This window comes from Columba livia, chromosome 1 (assembly GCF_036013475.1).
Source record: "Columba livia isolate bColLiv1 breed racing homer chromosome 1, bColLiv1.pat.W.v2, whole genome shotgun sequence".
In the NCBI taxonomy this organism is placed as follows: Eukaryota; Metazoa; Chordata; class Aves; order Columbiformes; family Columbidae; genus Columba; species Columba livia.
The window spans coordinates 115,861,072-115,879,680 of NC_088602.1; positions in this window are offsets into that span (position 1 = coordinate 115,861,072).

Below are 18,609 nucleotides of genomic sequence, written 5' to 3' on the forward strand. Positions count from 1 at the left end.
CTGCAGTTGGATAATTACTACTTTGTGATTTTAAAGCAATAAATTTTTCACATGATATTTTTTATACATTCTAAAGATATAGACTATACTTATCTTTGGATAACCACATAGAAAATATACACTCATCAACATAGGTCAGGATTTGTATTAACTTTTTTCTTTTTCTTTTTTCTTTTTTTTTTTTTCCTGTGAATTAGAATGCTACATTTAACTCAAAAACAAACAAACCAACCACTTCAATTAGTAAATTCACCTAATATTTCTCTTTATAAACAAGCAATGGATCAGAAAAAAAAAATCAATTGTATGAACAAATATTACTTTTAAATTAAGTAATATTTAATTTAAAAGGAGGGTCAAAAATTATCTACATAGAAACAAGGGAACATTTCCTGTTTCAGTGTAACACTGAATTCTATCTTAACTGACATTCTCTGAAGACTCCTTGTTCCCCTCCTTCTTTACCAATTCAGATGCTCCCCCATCACATGCAAAAATAAAGCCAAAAGGCCAAAAAACTGAAAAGTAGGCAAACAAACAAAAAATCCAGCACAACTCTGATAATTAATTCTACAGCTGCAACTAAAGAAAGCTGTGTGGTTGATTTCATCTGGTATTCTGTGTGTGACATGGATTTCATCTGGTATTCTGTGTACACTGTGTTTTAATTTGATTTGTCACTCAGAGTTTAATTGCCCTTGTACCCCTTTTACTTAGATAGTGAGCACTGATGAAATCACATTACAGAAGGTTGCAAAGAGAATGGGGATTTTTTTATTGATCAGTTAAAAATCTCAGGATTCAGACTAGGTCTGTCCTTTAAAGATTTGCCAGAGTGACTGTAGCAGATAGAACTGTTAATAAAATAAAATTGTACTCCTAATTTAGAGCAGCTACTGCCTACAACCTATACCAGCTTCAAGTCCAAAAACTTGATGTAAGTTATACTGACATGAACTCTTTTGCAGTCACATACTCTTTTCTGTTGTCCAAAGACAAAACCTCCACTGCTCTTGGCTGAGAGACAGGAGCAGCCTCTCTTCAAAGAGGCTTAACTGATACAGATAGACAGTGTAAAATCAAGATAAACTTTGGATTTCTTTCTCAGGTTCAAATGGGGAGAGAGTTTAGACTACCTGTTTGACACCTAACTTTTAGACATCTAAATCCAGACAAATTTTACCTTTTATGTCTCAAATAAGAGGTATTTATTTCCAGTATGAATGTCAGGTATGTGTTTATGACAAAAAATAAATTAATTAGAGCAAAATGTATCGGTTTAATGAGATATAACCAGGTATTAACCCTGTAGTGAGAAATATAATTTTGGAACCTCATAATCAAAGTCTGGATTTAATGGGTCAGTTTTTCCTGTTCTTTTTTTCTCCAGTATGAGGACATAAATAGTTTCTATTGCTCTTAGAAACACTCTCCCTCCCCAAATACTCCTTCAAAAGGATTTAGGATTCAAATTTACATCTATCCCTCACATTAACTTTATAAAAACACTGTGTCTTTCATCTGTATGTTTTTGTTTGTTTGTTTGTTTTCAGGAAATTCAAGAAAGAGCCTTTATCTAGCCATTTTCTTTCTTTAATTGATGCTAAATTTTTTATCAACAAGCTTAAATCAGTGTCTCTAGTTAATAAGAAGCTCAAATAAGTTTTTACTACAGTAATTATAGGATTGATTCACTTGCTCATTTAATTTCCCAAAGAATATTAGGCAGTAAGTTGAATAGAGTGCAACAAAGGGTTGCCTATAGGCTGGAGGAGATATAATAATTTATTGTTCGTTTCACATTATCTCACAAAATCGTATCATATATCACAGAAGTTTTTTAGAAAACTACAGAAAACCCTCTGTGTGTGAGAGAACCTTGTCACATTTCAATGGAATAATTCCATCTATTTCACAGATAAACTTCTTTATATTTTTCTCAGCAGTGCCATGTGAGATAATGTTATATTCCGTTTCTCACAGGAACTATTGAAATGGTACCCTATCAACAAATGAGTTTTGCCAGCTTTTACTTAGGGGTGTAGAAAATACAGGAAGTTTAATATCTCTTCAGGTTTGTGCTTTGATGTTTTTTTTGTTTGGTTGGTTGTTTTGGTTTTGTTTTTTTAATTTTTCTCATGAATAATTACCCTTGTTATCTCATTGAATTATATTAACTTTTTAATATATATATATAAGTTGGTCATATTGATTTTTCTCTAAAAATACGATTTTTTCAATGACTATTTTTCTTGTTAAAAAAAAAAAATAGAGGGCAGTTTGTGTCTGCTGCTTCATGACCTGGGCTCTCACCATCCCGTTACCACACAGGTTCATTTTTTAAGTATGTGGCTAAAACTTTGCGAAAATTTCAGTAACATCATTGATTGTATCAGTATAAAAATCAGGTCTCCTTCAACGTTATTAACTCCACCATGTAGTTGCAACACCACCTTCCTAAACTGTGCTAGTGCTTGTGCTGTGCCTCAGCTCAGCCACGGTAGTTGTCCGTTACTGCTTCAAAGGCATTAATGAACAATAAGGCATTATAGAAAAATATTAATGGTCAGTTTGTGGTAAGGATTTGCTTCACGAGAAAGCTGAGTTTTCTTTCTGACAATAAACAATAATAGCTTCTTTCTTACAGTTCTGTGCTAGGTGACCCCATGTCCCATTTTTATATGTGTATCCAAACCCTGAGTGAATGGTAACATTGTTCAGTTCTCTAAATCCAAAGCTGTTGGAAGAATAGCCTGCTTTGTTATTCTATAATACCATAAAATTAGTGCATATAAAAGACTATGACCTAATAACAGTATAACCAGAAAACTCTTTCAATGCATGGGTCAAATTTTATGCTGAAGTAAGAAAGAATGATTATTTAGGAATCCACAAAACTAATACAGAATCACAGAATCATTTAGGTTGGGAAAGACCCTTCAGATCATCAAATACAACCCTCAAATTAATACTGCCAAGTCCACCAGTAAACCATGACCCTAAGCACCACATCTACAGGCCTTTTAAATACCTTCAGGGATGGTGACTCAACCACTTCCCTGGGCAGCCTGTTCCAATGCCTGATAACCTTTTCAGTGAAAAACTTTTCATAATACCCAATGTAAACCTTCCCTGGCACAACTTGAGGCCATTTCCTCTTGTCCTATCACTTGTTACTCAGGAAAAGAGACCAAAACTCTCCATGCTACAACCTCCTTTCAGGTCGTTGTAGACAGCAATAAGATCTTCCCTCAGCCTCCTTTCTTTGAGGCTAAACAACCTCCATTACCTCAGCTGCTGCTCACCAGACTTCTGCTCCAGACCCCTCAACAGCTTTGTTACTCTTCTTTGGATACTTCAGTGTCTTTCTTGTAGTGAGGGGCTGAAAACTGAACACAGTATTTGAGGTGCAGCCTCACCAGTGCTGAGTACAGTGGGGCAATCACTTCCCTAGTACTTCTGGCCACACTATTTCTGATATAAGATCAGCCTGACTGGATATCACTCCAGGAATAAGACAAAAACCTCAGTGGATGTATGAAAAGGGATACAATTAGGAATGTACACAGTTCTGTTTTATGAAGAGCTGGACAGCTTACACTGGACAGCTCAAATGCAAATGCCTGCATGAAGTGTGTTATTATCTTTATTCCCAGAAGAGCAGATTCAATACAAAACTGTCTGAGGATTCTCACCTATCATTCAGCTGTGAAAATTTGTTATAGAAAGCATAACCCACATCATAAGGTTTCTTTAGTAATTTTCTGAAAACTTAATAGGCACAAAGATGATGATATTAAAAATTTACTTAGAAAATAAATATTTTGCCATGCTAAAGAGTTATGGGCATTTCAGCAATATCCCTGAAAAGTTTTACCAGAAAAATGTCAGATAGGTATTGCATGAAATATGTTCCCTCTCTACAGAATAATGACTACTTGATCAAAATCTCTTTATTCTTCCAATTTTTCGGAGTAATAAGATTGAGTTTTCATTTCTTAGAAATTCAAGTAGGCTATGAAATTTCTGAGCAAAGTAACTACCTGCGTTCCTCCTTAGCCATTCTATATGCATCTACTACTCCTTTTCTGATACATGATAGAGAAAGAGTTCTGGTTTATAGTCAGAAGTTTTTCACAGTGAGGTCCAAGTAAACCACTCTCTCTGCTAGTCTGGGACAATGCCAATACCTAAAACCATCACGGTCCAGTTTGAAAGTAAGTCTCACCACTATCCTGCTTATTAAATAGAAGAAGGCTATATGATAATATAGTGACAATTTAGGGAATCAGGGAGATTCAAGTAGTTCACCATGCTTTCCCTAGGGATACTATTGAACTAAGGATAAGACCTACCAGAAGTAAAATTTGCCTCCTAAATTGAAGAAGTAAGAATTTTTATATGTATTAAAATTTTAAAAGCTAATTTCATCTGAGCTTATATATAAAGGCCTTGAATCTGTGGTGATATTCAGAACATTCAAAAAGAAAGCTTCTGTGTCTTTTTTAGAGTAATTTTTCAGATCATATAGTAGTGAAAGACTGAAAAGAAGGATACTATATAATTTTCTGCATGGTCAGCTGTAGAACATTGAAGCCAAGTTGTGTAAAAAGCTTTATTTGCTCCCAGTTGTTGGATGAGTGGAAGCCTATCTGCACAAACAATTAATCTCTTAATTTGAAGTTATTTCCATGGCTTACACGGAAAATGTCAAATTTGCACCTATATATGTCATGCTAGAAGCAATAAATAAATTAATAAATAAATAAGTTTGCACGTTTTCAGTAGCATGTGTCTCTAAATTTTCTCTTCTACACAAATACCAAATATCTTATTTTCAGAGGTAGTCTGAGTAACATATACTTTTATTATGGAGATACTTTTCTACATTAATCCCAAAACAGGCACCTAATATTTGTCTACCACTGTCACGATAGCTTCTGACTATTGCCTGACTGCCATTCTCTCTCCAGCCTCTCCCCAGGTTTTCACGAGTGTACTGTTCTGATAGCAAGCATGTTACCTCTTTAGTGTCCAACTCCTACTATATTCATATTAATTACAGCAGGAGCTGGCTCCACTACTGCTTCGGAATTTCATCCATATCATATGCTTTATTGGATATCTACATCTGTGAGAGTGTCCTTACATGGACTGTTGCCCAATTCACTTTAGCTTTTTACAATGAATTCCTAGAATCATAGAGCCGCAGTATGGTTTAACTTGGAAAGGACCTTAAAGATCATCTAGTTCTAACCACACTGCCATGGGCAGGGATACCTTCCACTAGACTAGGTTTCTCAAAGCCCCATCCAGCCTAGCCTTGAACACTCCTGGGAGGGGACATCCACAACTTCTCTTGGCAGCCTGTTCTTGTGCGTCACCACCCTCATGGTGAAGAACTTCTTCCTAATATCTCATCTAAATCTACCTTCTTTCAGTTTAAATCCATTACCCCTAATCCTATCACTACAGTTCCTGTTAAAGAGTCCCTCCCCATCTTTCCTGTAGGCCTCCTTTGATTAATTTATTTCACTTGTCATCTTCACAGAATCACAGAATGTCAGGGATTGGGAGGGACCTCGAAAGATCATCTAGTCCAGTCCCCCTAACGGAGCAGGAACACCTAGATGAGCTTACCCAGGAAGGCATGCAGGCAGGTTTTGAATGTCTCCAGAGAAGGAGACTCCACAGCCTCCCAGGGCAACCTCTTCCAGGGCTCAGTCATCCTCAACATGAAGAAGTTTCATTTCAAATTTCAATGGAATCTCCCGTGTTCCAGTTTATACCCATTGCCACTTGTCTTATCATTGGTTGTCACCGAGAAGAGTCTGGCTCCATTCTCATGACACTCACCCTTTATATATTTGAAAACATTAGTGAGATTGCCGCTCAGTCTCCTCTTCTCCAAGCTAAAGAGACCCAGCTCCCTCAGCCTTTCCTCATAAGGGAGATGCTCCACTCCTTTAATCATCTTTGTGGCTCTGCGCTGGACTCTCTCCAGCAGTTCCCTGTCCTTCTTGAACTGAGGGACCCAGAACTGGACACAATATTCCAGATGCAGTCTCACCAGGGCAGAGTAGAGGGGAAGGAGAACCTCTCTCGACCTGCTAACCACCCCCCTTCTAATACACCCCAAGATGTCATTGGCCTTCCTGGCCACAAGGGCACAGTGCTGGCTCATGGTCATCCTGCTGTTCACCGGGACCCCCAGGTCCCTTTCCCTTACACTACTGTCTAACAGGTCATTCCCCAACTTATACTGGAACCTGGGGTTGTTCCTGCCCAGATGCAAGACTGTACACTTGCCCTTGTTATATTTCATTAATGTTTTCCCCACCCAACTCTCCAGCCTGTCCAGGTCTCGCTGGATGGCAGCACAGCCTTCTGGCGTGTCAGCCACTCCTCCCAGCTTGGTGTCATCAGCAGACTTGCTGATAGTGCACTCTATTTCCTCATCCAAGTCGTTGATGAATATATTGAATAATACTGGCCCCAGTACCAACTCTTGAGGCATTCCACTAGATACAAGCCTTCATCTGGACTGTGCCCCACTGACCATGACTCTCCGTCTTCTTTTCTTCAGCCATTTCACAGTCCACCTCACTTCCTGATCGTCCAGAACACACTTCCTCAGTTTAGCAGCGAGGATGCTGTGGGAGACACCTTCCCATGTCATTCTTACTTTATACATATAAAAAGGTACAAGTCAAGCACATGCACACACACAACTTCTTCTCTTCATTTAGATTCGGCCTTTCTCTTAAATCTGACTAACACTGTCTGACAGTTCCCTAAACAGATTGCCCTGGGAATCTGTTTAAGACCCTGCCAAGGCAATAGAACTCACTATACTAACAGAGAAGGTATATGAAATGAGTTATAGTAACAAGATCATGACAATACCCCTGTGAATTGTCCTCACCACATAGCTGCTCCTTTTGCTGATCAGCATAACTAAAAAATAATTTGGTATTTTCATTAAAGCTATGGTATGTATTTCTTCTAATTGAATTTATTATTATTTTCCTGAAACATTTTAATAAAGTTCATACATTGTTGGCTTAATTACATGACGTCATTTTATAATATTCACCTCATTAAAAATAGTATGTTAAATGTATATGCTTCTCACAACATTAAAATAATCCTTTTTTATGAAACACTTTAATAACAAGGATTTAAAATCATGTTAATTTTGTTGAAACTGTTGATACAAAGAAGGAAGAGTACTTTGTGTGTTGTGTGTTTTTATCCATTTAAAATCATCATTCTCTAAATGTAGCCCTATTTATTATTTACATTATAGTGAAAAATACAGTAGACAAGGTTTTTTTATTATATTTCTTTTTATTGCTATTATGAAAAAATAGCACACTGGTAAAACTGTTTAGGTAAAAATTTGTTAGGTATCAGGTACTTATAAAAGATGTGTGTTTCTATGTAATTGAAGTACAGATCAATGCAGATACTAGGCACAAGTATTTGTCAAATTTAAAATGTTGAGAAAGTATATTCTAACAATCTTTTTTATTGCTTTTCAAGTGTGGTGATAATTAAAATAATTGAATGATCATCATTAGTACATCTTTATTGTATATGGTGTGATTTGAGCATTAAAGTTCCTACCTGAAGACTATAGGTACTACTGCATCCATGAGGCTTGGATATATAGGAGGTGCAGACTGTATACTGAGACTCCAAATTAGATAAAGGAGACATACTGGAAAAAAAAATAAAAAGAAACCAAACCAAAACAAAGGCAAAATCAAACACAGCAACAAATGAGAATGTTTGTTTTCCCCAAAAAATTTGCAGTTAAGCTCTCTCAAGCCATGGGAAGTGAAAAATATAGTGTTTTGAAAGTCCCTGTCTTCCTACATCCTGCACATCTATATCATGGCTATACTGTTCTTTCAGTTCCCTTGTGCTAAAGTGAACCTGTGTCAGAGAGTTAGCCCTCACCTCTTTAAGAATATCATTCTAAATGTTCATGCTGCTATCAAGATTTTTCGTATAACTTAGGCAGGTTCTGAGCATGTCTTTAACTTTGACCACTTTTATACTAGGGCTTTTTTATTATTTCACTAAATCAAATTCAAAATCTCTAAATTATGTCTTCCAAAGTAAGGTTTTGACAGGTTTTTGGTTTTCTTTTTTTTTGTTGGATGTCTGTATATAAAGTTAATCTATATCTACTTTTGGGCACTAAAAAGGGATCTCTGGATTTTAGACAAATGGTATTTGAGAGTGTTCCTTCTGGAAATTAGTATAGTTTTACATATCCAATATATAAACAATGTTCAAATTTGTTTCACTTTTGTTGGCTTGTTACAGAAGATTGCAAGCCTTATTTTAATGTTTAACTTAAATTTACTGTTCATCATATGATTTTGTCCATTAATAAACTTGGTATCTGCATAGAGAATTCACTCTGTATTGAGGACAAGATATCTTCAGAAAAAATGGAGTACTGTCTTTGGAGAAATTAAGTCCTCTAGCATGAATTCAGTTTTCCAGAGGCAAATCACTGCTGCACGGCTGTTTTGAAAAATGATGGTACCAGCTGTAAAGATCAATTTCTAATAGCAATTCATAAACTGGCCATAGAAAAGGGCATACAGAGGTTTCCAGAGATTTGGGATGTCAACAGTGTTTTGAAGATTAAAAGCATGAGCCATTTTGTCCCATGACTGTGAAACAGTAACAGACCAAGTGTGTATACCAATAGAAAAGGAAGCTCTGCAATGGCTGTATCAAAATTAATATTCACTGAAAGAGACAGGAGTTGTGGGCAAAAACATCTGATTGTGTATTCAAAGACTGTATCAAATCGCATTTGCATGGGCAGGCAGATTGAGAATGCTGTCATCCTTAATTCTGAAATCCCTAGCTTTTGAACTCTGACATTCTTTTAACATAATTTTTCAATATATTGTGTAATGTGTAATGCATATTTGCAGAAAAGGCAGTTCTGACAGTAACACGTTCTCACTTTATCTGCTGTTAGCTATTACTTTTCTCAGAAAACTAATCAAACCCAAAAGCATTTCCTAATTTGCAATAGAAGTGAACTGACTTTCTTGTAAGAGTTCGAATTCTTTATTTTTGTTACTTTTAAAACAGTAATCTGTGCCAGTTAATTTTGCTTTGCCTTGTATTTATATACTACAATCTTATTTTTGGTTGTCTGAAAGGAAAGGAAAATCAAATACATTAAAATATTCAACTAATCTCTGTGTATTCTGCTCTCACAGATATGGTAAAAGGTGATGCTTTCAAAGGTTCATTTTATATTATAAAGGTGTCTTTTTCTATTATAAAGGTGCCTTTTTCTATATATCTGTAATATCAAGACAAAACATGATTAATAATAATAATAACAATAATAATAATTTCAAAGGAGTATCAAACAGTATTGCCATTTATTTTGTATTCTACCAGCACATTTTAACATGCCATTTTATTTCAGCAAGCAGATGGTGTAGTGTTCAGTCCTCAGTCGCTGGCAATGGTGATGGACTTACAATCTTTGGCACAGTTTATGTTGTACTTTTTAAAGAATACAACTTTACCGTAATTGACAGAAATTACACGGTTCAACTACGCACACAATGATCAGCACAGAGTGAAGCGTTACATAAAGTTAGTTTTTCACTAACTTCAGTTGGTTGGTTAAGTTTTCTGGGAGATCTGAGGTCAAGAATCATTAGTAATTTCATGGATTTGGTTTACCTGAACTTTGTCAAGATTAAATGTCTGAGATCAAGTGTTTAGGGTTTTGTTTGTTTGTGTTTTTTTAAATACATAAAATGTGTAGATTATCCAATCAGTTTGAGGATTTTACCTTGCTTAAGGAATACCTGGGTATTTATATATCAGTAAGAACATAATGTAGCTGCAGAAAAAGTACTTTTCTGTAACTTTCATCATTTTGATTTTAGAACCTATAAGGAAGGTAAGTTACAAAATAACTTGTTTTTCAGAAGCCCACTTTGGAGATGCTGAAACCCATTTTTTCCAATGCTAGGTGTGTTCATGACATCTCATGCTTTTGCTTTTTATTATAAAAAGCAAACTATTATATTACTCAAAGCACAGGATAAACCCATTTCCACTCGAAAAATCTTCCCAATGATAAAATAAATCCCACTTTCACTAAAATAAGAAGTTTTAATCACTTGTTCAGAAAGACTCATAGCTAAAGTCTGTTTTAAAAATGATTTGTTGATTTAGCTTACTATATTTTTGGCCAAGAGACAGCAATTTTTAAACAGTGAATGATAAAATATAAAATTGCACTAAACAAACAAGACCAGAGATTAAAAAAAAGCATACACTACTGCTTCATAATGCCTTATTATCCAGGAGTTCATTGACTCAAAAAGATGATGTAGCAGAGAAAAAATATCCAAATCTTTCTAAATGAAGGGTCATTTTTGAAAAGAACAGCTATCAATTTATTGGAAGTGCAACTCTGAAGATTTATTCAAACAGTTCAATCCATGTTGTAGATATTTGCTCAGCATACAAAAATTCAGGTAGGTATATTTTTAGCTACATTCACTTAACTGTGTAATAAATTTGTATTCATCACGAAGACAAATAAATTGTCTTTACTGTAGAGAATAAGTCAAATATTAACCCATTCAACACGTAACTTCTAGACTTGTATTGAGACAAGCTCTGAAGCTCTTAACTTATTAATCTTTCCTAACCTGAGAAATTTATTATGCAGAAATGGTTGTGCAGAAACAAAAAATACAACTGAAAAGCGATGAGACTTTTTCAGTAGATGATCTAAATATTAGTGAACACAGTAAAAATACCCACTGATAAATATCCTTCTTCTTAGATTACCAGGTTCTCAGCCACGTGAATGATGTTTTTTAAAAAGATATTTGGCAGGCTAAAATGAAGCAGACTAGACTAAGTAGACTAGACTAAGTAGACTAGAAAAGAGAAGATCAGTTAGAAGAAGCAAAGGAGATGAGAAAGACAAGCAGAAAGAGGAGAAAAAAAACACCTTTGAGAAGCATGATGACACAAACCCATTTACACTAAGTTTAAAAACAAGAGGAAAAAAAAGTTATCTCTATCTAGATAGGCTGCTAGAGAAGACTCCAAGCGTGTTCTGAAAACGAGAGTTCTTGTGGAAGTCACTATGCAGTTTAAACTTCTGTTGATTTAAAAAAAAGTGCAAATGGTGGGAAGAGCTGAATTACAGCTTTTAGATTAGTTAACTATTAATTCAGAAACACACGTTACTAAATAAAATTTAGTATTATTTTGGTATTAATTTTGGGTTTAGCATTTTAATGTAAAATAAATTTCCATGTTATCTTTACAGTTACCCCAGACAATTTCTTAGCAATATCACTAAAAATGTCTCAAACTTCTTCACCTTACCCTTTCAAACAGAGATTACAGTTTTGAAAGGATTTCATAGAGTCACAGAGTGAAGAAGAAGGAAGGAATTTTTTTTTAGGGGTGAGAGACCTGGTGTAAAGCTAATGCTTGAGTCTTCAAAGACCAGGATCAGGTTACCTTTTAATTTTCTTTCTGGTTGACTAACCAGATTGACCTTTTTGTCTCTCTTTTTCATAAGACTAACATTCTACAGGTCAAATATTATATCACTGCTTTACAGACTTACATTATCTCATTCATAATCAAAGGTGTTTGGCATCTTTTATACCCAGAAACCAGTAACCAGTGATCATTTAATTATTCATTATGATCCCTAAATTCCTTTTAAAGTCACAGGTTCCACATTAAAATGTCAACAATTACTTTTTTTTTTTTTGTTTTTAATTATCAGCAAGTATATTGAATAACTCTGAACAAAAATCCCAAGCTTTGTGTTAGCCCATTCACAGGAAAGACCATGTTCCCTATTTAAATAGAGTTTGGAAGCCTACCATTTTTCCAATTTGGATTATATTTTGCAAATACACCAGCAATTTTGTACAGTACTATATTTCTTACATAATAATGATATTTGTCGTACAATAGCATTCACTGTCTCCAAATCCATATTTCCTGGGTGACCTGTGAGATTGTTTGTTCTTGATTGTTACTGGTGATAGGATTATACACAAGTACATTCACTTCTCATTAGAGAACACAAGTTTTAGTCATGCAGATGCATGGCAGATTTGGACTACATCTAGACTATATATGTCTATATATTATGCTTTTAAATCTAGATTATTTTGAAAAATCTGTGTTTAGCACAAAGTAGACTTATTTCATTTGGGATCACAGAATCACAGAATGTTAGGGATTGGAAGGGACCTCAAAAGATCATCTAGTCCAGTCCCTCTAACGGAGCAGGAACACCTAGATGAGCTTACCCAGGAATGTGTCCAGGCGGGTTTTGAATGTCTCCAGAGTAGGAGACTCTACAACCCCCTGGGCAGCCTGTTCCAGTGTTCTGACACCCTCACTGAGAAGCTGTTTCTTCTCAAATTTAAGTGGAACCTCTTGTGTTCCAGTTTGAACCCATTACCCCTTGTCTTACCATTGGTTGTCACCAAGAAGAGCCTGGCTCCATCCTCGTGACACTCACCCTTTATATATTTGTGAACATTAATAAGGTCACCCCTCAGTCTCCTCTTCTCCAGACTAAAGAGACCCAGCTCCCTCAGCCTTTCCTCATAAGGGAGATGCTCCACTCCCTTAATCATCTTTGTTGCTCTGCGCTGGACCCTCTCCAGCACTTTCCTGTCCTAATCACTTTTTTTTTTTTTTCTTCAGATTTAAAAGCACAATGCTGGCATCTTTGTGTCTATGATTCCACATGAACATAATAAGGTAATACACACAGAACAGCATTTAGAAGAAGAATCTGTAAGTATACTGCAGAATGCATATGTTGCAGGGAGTAGGATAAATGCTACACCTCTCTCATTCAAAGCTCATTATATTGATTACATACTGAAGAACAGTATTGGATATTCTTAAATCCAAAGTAATTTGCATATATATTTTTCTGAAAAGAAACAGGTGGGAAGATCATGGAAAGCACATTGAAAATGAAAAAATTACAAACTATGTACAAGGAGATTATAATTATTCATATGTATGTGTATATATAAACTTATAAATGTTCTCTTTTAAAAAGTTCCTCAGCTTTTGATGTAATTTGCATTTAGATCAAGAAAGAATTTTGAAGTAAAACATCAGAAACAAGCAGATACATTATATTCTCAGGAAATACAACAACTTCATCTGGAAACAGATTCCTTTTTCCAGTTCATCTTCCAACATTGTCAGTGCTGCAACCCATCTCCTACAGAAGTTTCCATTCTCAGCTGAAGTGTCAAAAGAAAAGTCAATAATTTTATGAGATCGTTTATTAAAAAGCAATAGCAATGAACAAAATATTATCCATTAAGTGCAAATCAAAAATATATTAAATGCATGAAAAACATAGCAGCTTATAGATGTTCAGTTCTGCAAATGGCGAACTATGCTATCAGTCATAAACTGCTGTTTAAGGCCATTTTAGCATTCCAGGTGTGATTGATTAAAAAAGAATGGTAGACATGTATTACTCTGCTAAATGCAGGCTAAGATATTTTCTCCATTCTTACCAAAACTTTCAAATCAGTAATGAAACTCCCATTGACCTGACCTGGAACTTGACTGAGAACTCCATTAAAAAAGAGCACTAACAGTAATGCTGGCTTTACTGACATCCATTTGATTTCCATAACATACTGGCACACATTTATGTATCTGAAGAAAAAATAAAATAATTTTTTTTAAAATTATATATATATATATGTCATTTGCAGCTACCTAAAGGAAATGATAGACCTGCATTTAGATTATCAGGTAAAATATTATTCTTGATAACTGAAGCTGTGCTAACCATCAGTTAAGGCAAGGGTAATGTTTTTTGTAATGAAAAGATTACAGATGAAAAACCTGTTATACACAATTACGACTGTGCTGAAAGGAACAGAAAGAAGTCCCTCTAAACAGGCAAAATGGATTTGGCATCAAGCACATAACCATCTCCTCATCTGTGGTGGGTTGACTTTGTCTGGCTGTGAGATGCTCACACATCTGCTCTCTTAACTCCCCCTTCTCAAAAAGGAGGAGCTCATGGGTGAGATACGTACCAATTAGCATCACAGGTAAAACAAAATCATCTTGAGGAAATTTGCTGACTAAAATATATTTTGATAGTAAGAAAAAAAAACAAAATAAACCAATGCCTTCCCCACACACTCCCAGATTTTACTCCACTCCTTCATTCCCATCTTCTCCATGTCTCCCTTACCCCAGCAGCAGAGGGAGGGATGGGGAATGGGGATGGTTACAGTCAGTCCACAACAGCTCCTCTCAGCCACTCCTTCTTCATTACACTTTTTTCCTGCAAAAGCATGGGCTGTCCGTGGGTCACAGTTCCTTCAGGAGACACCCAGAAGCCCAGGCCTGACATCCTCCACAGGCTGCAGTGTGGACATCTGCTCTCCAAGGGCTGCAGGAAAATACCAGCCTCACCATGGTTTCTCCAACAGCTGCCGTGGTACCTCTGCTCCAGTATTTGGAGCACCTCTTCCCACTCCTTCTCTGACCTTGGTGCCTGCAGGGTTGTTTTTCACACTTTTTTTCCTCACTCCTTACCATATATGTGACATGTTTTGCCTCTTCTTAACTATGCTTTCCCAGAGGTGCCTCACCCATGGCTGATAAGCTTAGCTGTGCCCTGGGGTGAGTCTGTTGGAGCTGCCTGGAACCAGCTGTGTCTGGTATGGGGTAGCCCCTGGCCTCTTTAACACAGAGGCCACCCTGCAGCACCTGAACCTGTACACATGAACCCAGCAGAGAATCAAGAAGAATATAAGGCTGACTGGACCTTAGCTTCTGTTTTTTTTGTTCATTAACTGATGTCACTGAATGCACACGCAAGTGCTAGGCTCTAGAAACAGTATAAATTATCAGAAAACCTTTGTATCTCATTGGAAATCATGGAAGAAGAAATAAACTAATGGACATGCATGAGAAGCAAAGGCATCTTCTTTCCCTGAGAAATTTATAGCTCAAGCTCAAGTTTTACCAAAAATAATGCACTTGGAAATCACCCCATTCGTCGCATAGAAGCTGGTGCCCAAAGAACCATATAGACAGGGAGAGCATTACTTGAGCAAGAATCTGATAACCTGGAGAATAGTGGCTTACAATCACAAGCTATTTATTTGCAGTAGGGGAGCATATTGTGTACTAAATAGAAATATGAATACATTATGATCTATACTGGTGCTAGTCTGTGTTATTAAAATCCAAATGTCTTTGAAATATACTGTGCTGTAAGTAATACACTCAACTGTCGTAAGAAATACTTACTAAGATTTCTTAATTTTTTTTTCCAAATATTTCAAAAGTGGATCTACTGAATCTATAAAAGGGTGTATTTTAATGATGTTTACTTCAGTATGCTAAATCTATCTCATATATTTCTTATGTCAAATAGCAAAGAATATATTTCCTGCATTTTATCAAGTTCATCTCTAAATGGAGATGGGTGAGTGAATTTGTCAAATGTTTTCACATTGGCATTTTTAAAGAACATATATGTGTAAAGGTGTATGCATATATATGAACATAATTTTATTTCTTTGCTAAAGAGATGAGATAAATAATCCTTACATGAATTTCCGTAGTAAACCATCTAGAATTTCAAGCATTTGATGCAAACACAAAACAAGTTTTAGATACTGTTACTGATGTCCCTTAAGAAAACCTCTTTCTCTGCATCTGTCTAGATGTTCACATACAGATGTACAGTTTCTGGTTCTGAAATCTATTTTAACTAGTTTAACACAGATACTAATCTATTTGCCATGAAAGCTGTTGTAACTGTTATGCTCTCACTTAACTTCTGTAAGTCCAAACAACAATCCAATATTTCAATATGGAGCACTAGAGTACTATCAAGTGACTGTGTCCTTCCTTATATATGTACGGATTTTATATATTTGGCCACTTTGTGTAAATATTATATACATGAAACACTAAGCACATACATATATATCATTAGAGTAGTCTGACATCAAAAATTTATTTAATGCAAGAAAAAATGTTTAGACATTCCAACAATACCTAAATATAATATAAGACTCGTTGGAATTCAGTTTTCAAATAGGCTAATGTCATGACAGCATTGAGGTTTCTACAGGACAGCCTCATGATGGAAGATTATTTGCCAGGCAATGGTATTTATCCAGATTCTTTAAACGGCTTTAGGCAGGTTTTTGGTGTGTCTTTGAAATAACCTTTTTTTTTTTTTTTTTTCACTTTAATTTGCCTGTGGTACTTGTTTAGGTCACATAATTGCAGCAGAAACTTCTTAACTAGATTTTTTCCAGTTTGCAGCAACTTGGGCTTAGCTGATGTTCTTTGCAGTACTATAATAAAATTAAATACTACTATCAATAAACTATTAATACTCTCCTATATTTGCTATACATAAATGGTCTTGCTTTGCCTGACTGCATAGCATTAAAAATATTTCAGTTTAACCAATGGCATTAGAATATTGTATTGTAAAGGTAAGATCAAAACTGTTAGGCAATACCATTATCAAAATCACCTAGACAGGTCTGGATGCATAGCAAAATACTCTTTAACTATGCTTTTCTTCCATATAAATCTTTGAGTCTTTAATTCAATGTGTTGCAAAGGTTTTTTTGAATGTTGAAGGTAATAAATACTTTAGGATTTGTGGCCACCCTATACCCTCCTTATTCACTGCACATTGTTGAAATCTTGTTCTAAAGTTTTAATTATTTATTTTCTTACAGGCTTCTTTTTCAACAACATTAATAGTCACTGACAAGGGCCCTAAGAAATGTTGGCAAAAGCATAAAAATGGGAGAGGATGAAATGATTAATCTACAAAACTCTGTGTGTTCTTCAAAAACTCTTTTTTTCCTTTAAAACTGAAGTATTTTAACAGTGTGCATTTCTTGAGAACCTATATGTTCTAATTTGTCTAGAATATTTCAAAATGAAGACTGTTTATACTTCAGAAGTACCACAATATCACCTTTTAAAATGACAGGGCTAAGTATTCTGTCAACTTTTCTTGCCTTTTTACAGGAGTATAAGATAATTCAGAGAGGAAAAGGTCAAAATCTTCTATGTGTTCAAAGACAAAATATGTGCTCACTACTGAAAAAGAAAAATCAGAAGAAATTATGAAGATGTGTGATTGGTTAAGACTTTTAGAAAAAGAGAAGAAAACAGGTGGAAAAAATATTTGTAGCTCACACCATAAATTAGGTCTTACAAGAAATTAAAAATGAATTTTATTTTTTAAAATCAGTTATTTTAAGAGTATAGGTTATTTATTCATATTTTGTCAATGAGCAGTTATTTATATGAATATCAATGACATCCATGGGTTTGGACTTCTTAGATGCCCCCTGGAACTAGTCAGATTTGCCCAATTCAAGCTTGTGAATATAATAAGGTAACACAGAACATTTTTCCTAGCATTAAGATGGAGCATATCTCCTTTATCAGCACTTGGATTTTGAAAGTTATTGTCTTTATGGATTTTTTTCCCCAGTTTTATGAACCATACCTTAGCCCCTAAACTGCATTACAGTTTTCATTGTTTCATATTCTTGTGGCTTGACATGTCAAGTGCTGACAGTATGACATTTTGGATATTCATCTATTTTATTTCAGTGATGTGCACTGTGTGTTGGAATCATAAATCTCTGCTCTGCACATTTACAAACTTTTTCAGGAAGTGTTGCTCAGCCTATTCCTATTTAGTTATTGCTCAGAGTTTCAGCAGGAAAACCATATTCTGAGGCACATAAAATAAATCAGGCATGCCATATTTCTTCTGTACATTTGGTATAGTGAAGACTGAATAATAATTATGGCAATTAGAAGTATAATTCAACTAGTAAATAGTGTCATAATTATAACTGGGTTGTATTATTTGACTAATACAGATATTCCAGTCCAGTAAATATACTCAACTTTATTAAAAACAAAAATAAAGCAGATAGGTAGGGGGTAGGATGGATGAAAATGGATACAGGATGAAAATGGATACAGGATGAAAATTACAACCTTTTTACTCTTCCTCATGTAAAATTGGTGAAATGTTATTATGCTTTATTGGCATAAAATAAATTAAATAACGTTAAGTAAAAAGCTGCAGATGAAATAAAAAAGTTTCAGTGCTGTCTAACTGAAGTATTTCCATTCATTAGAGACAAAATTATCTTCAGTGTTTATGTATACTTCTTTTATGGTTTCTGATTCAAGATAAATATTCTTTGAAATCACAGAGATGTAGGATGTGAAAAAAGTAATCGCTACACATCAAATTCTAATATACTCTCTTAGGGTTTCCCCCAAAGTTATGCTGGGGAAAGAGAACTAGCCTAAAAATGAAAAGATGGTATGTTGTGCAAACTTGGCAGTGTTAGGTTAATGGTCTTACCCAATGGTCATAAAGGTCTTTTCCAACCAAAATGATTCTGTGATTCTATGATTCTGTTGATGACTCCAGCCATGCTGTGATTCTCATAGATGCAGGAGGTTTTTGTCAGCATGCTTGCCTGGTTTCTC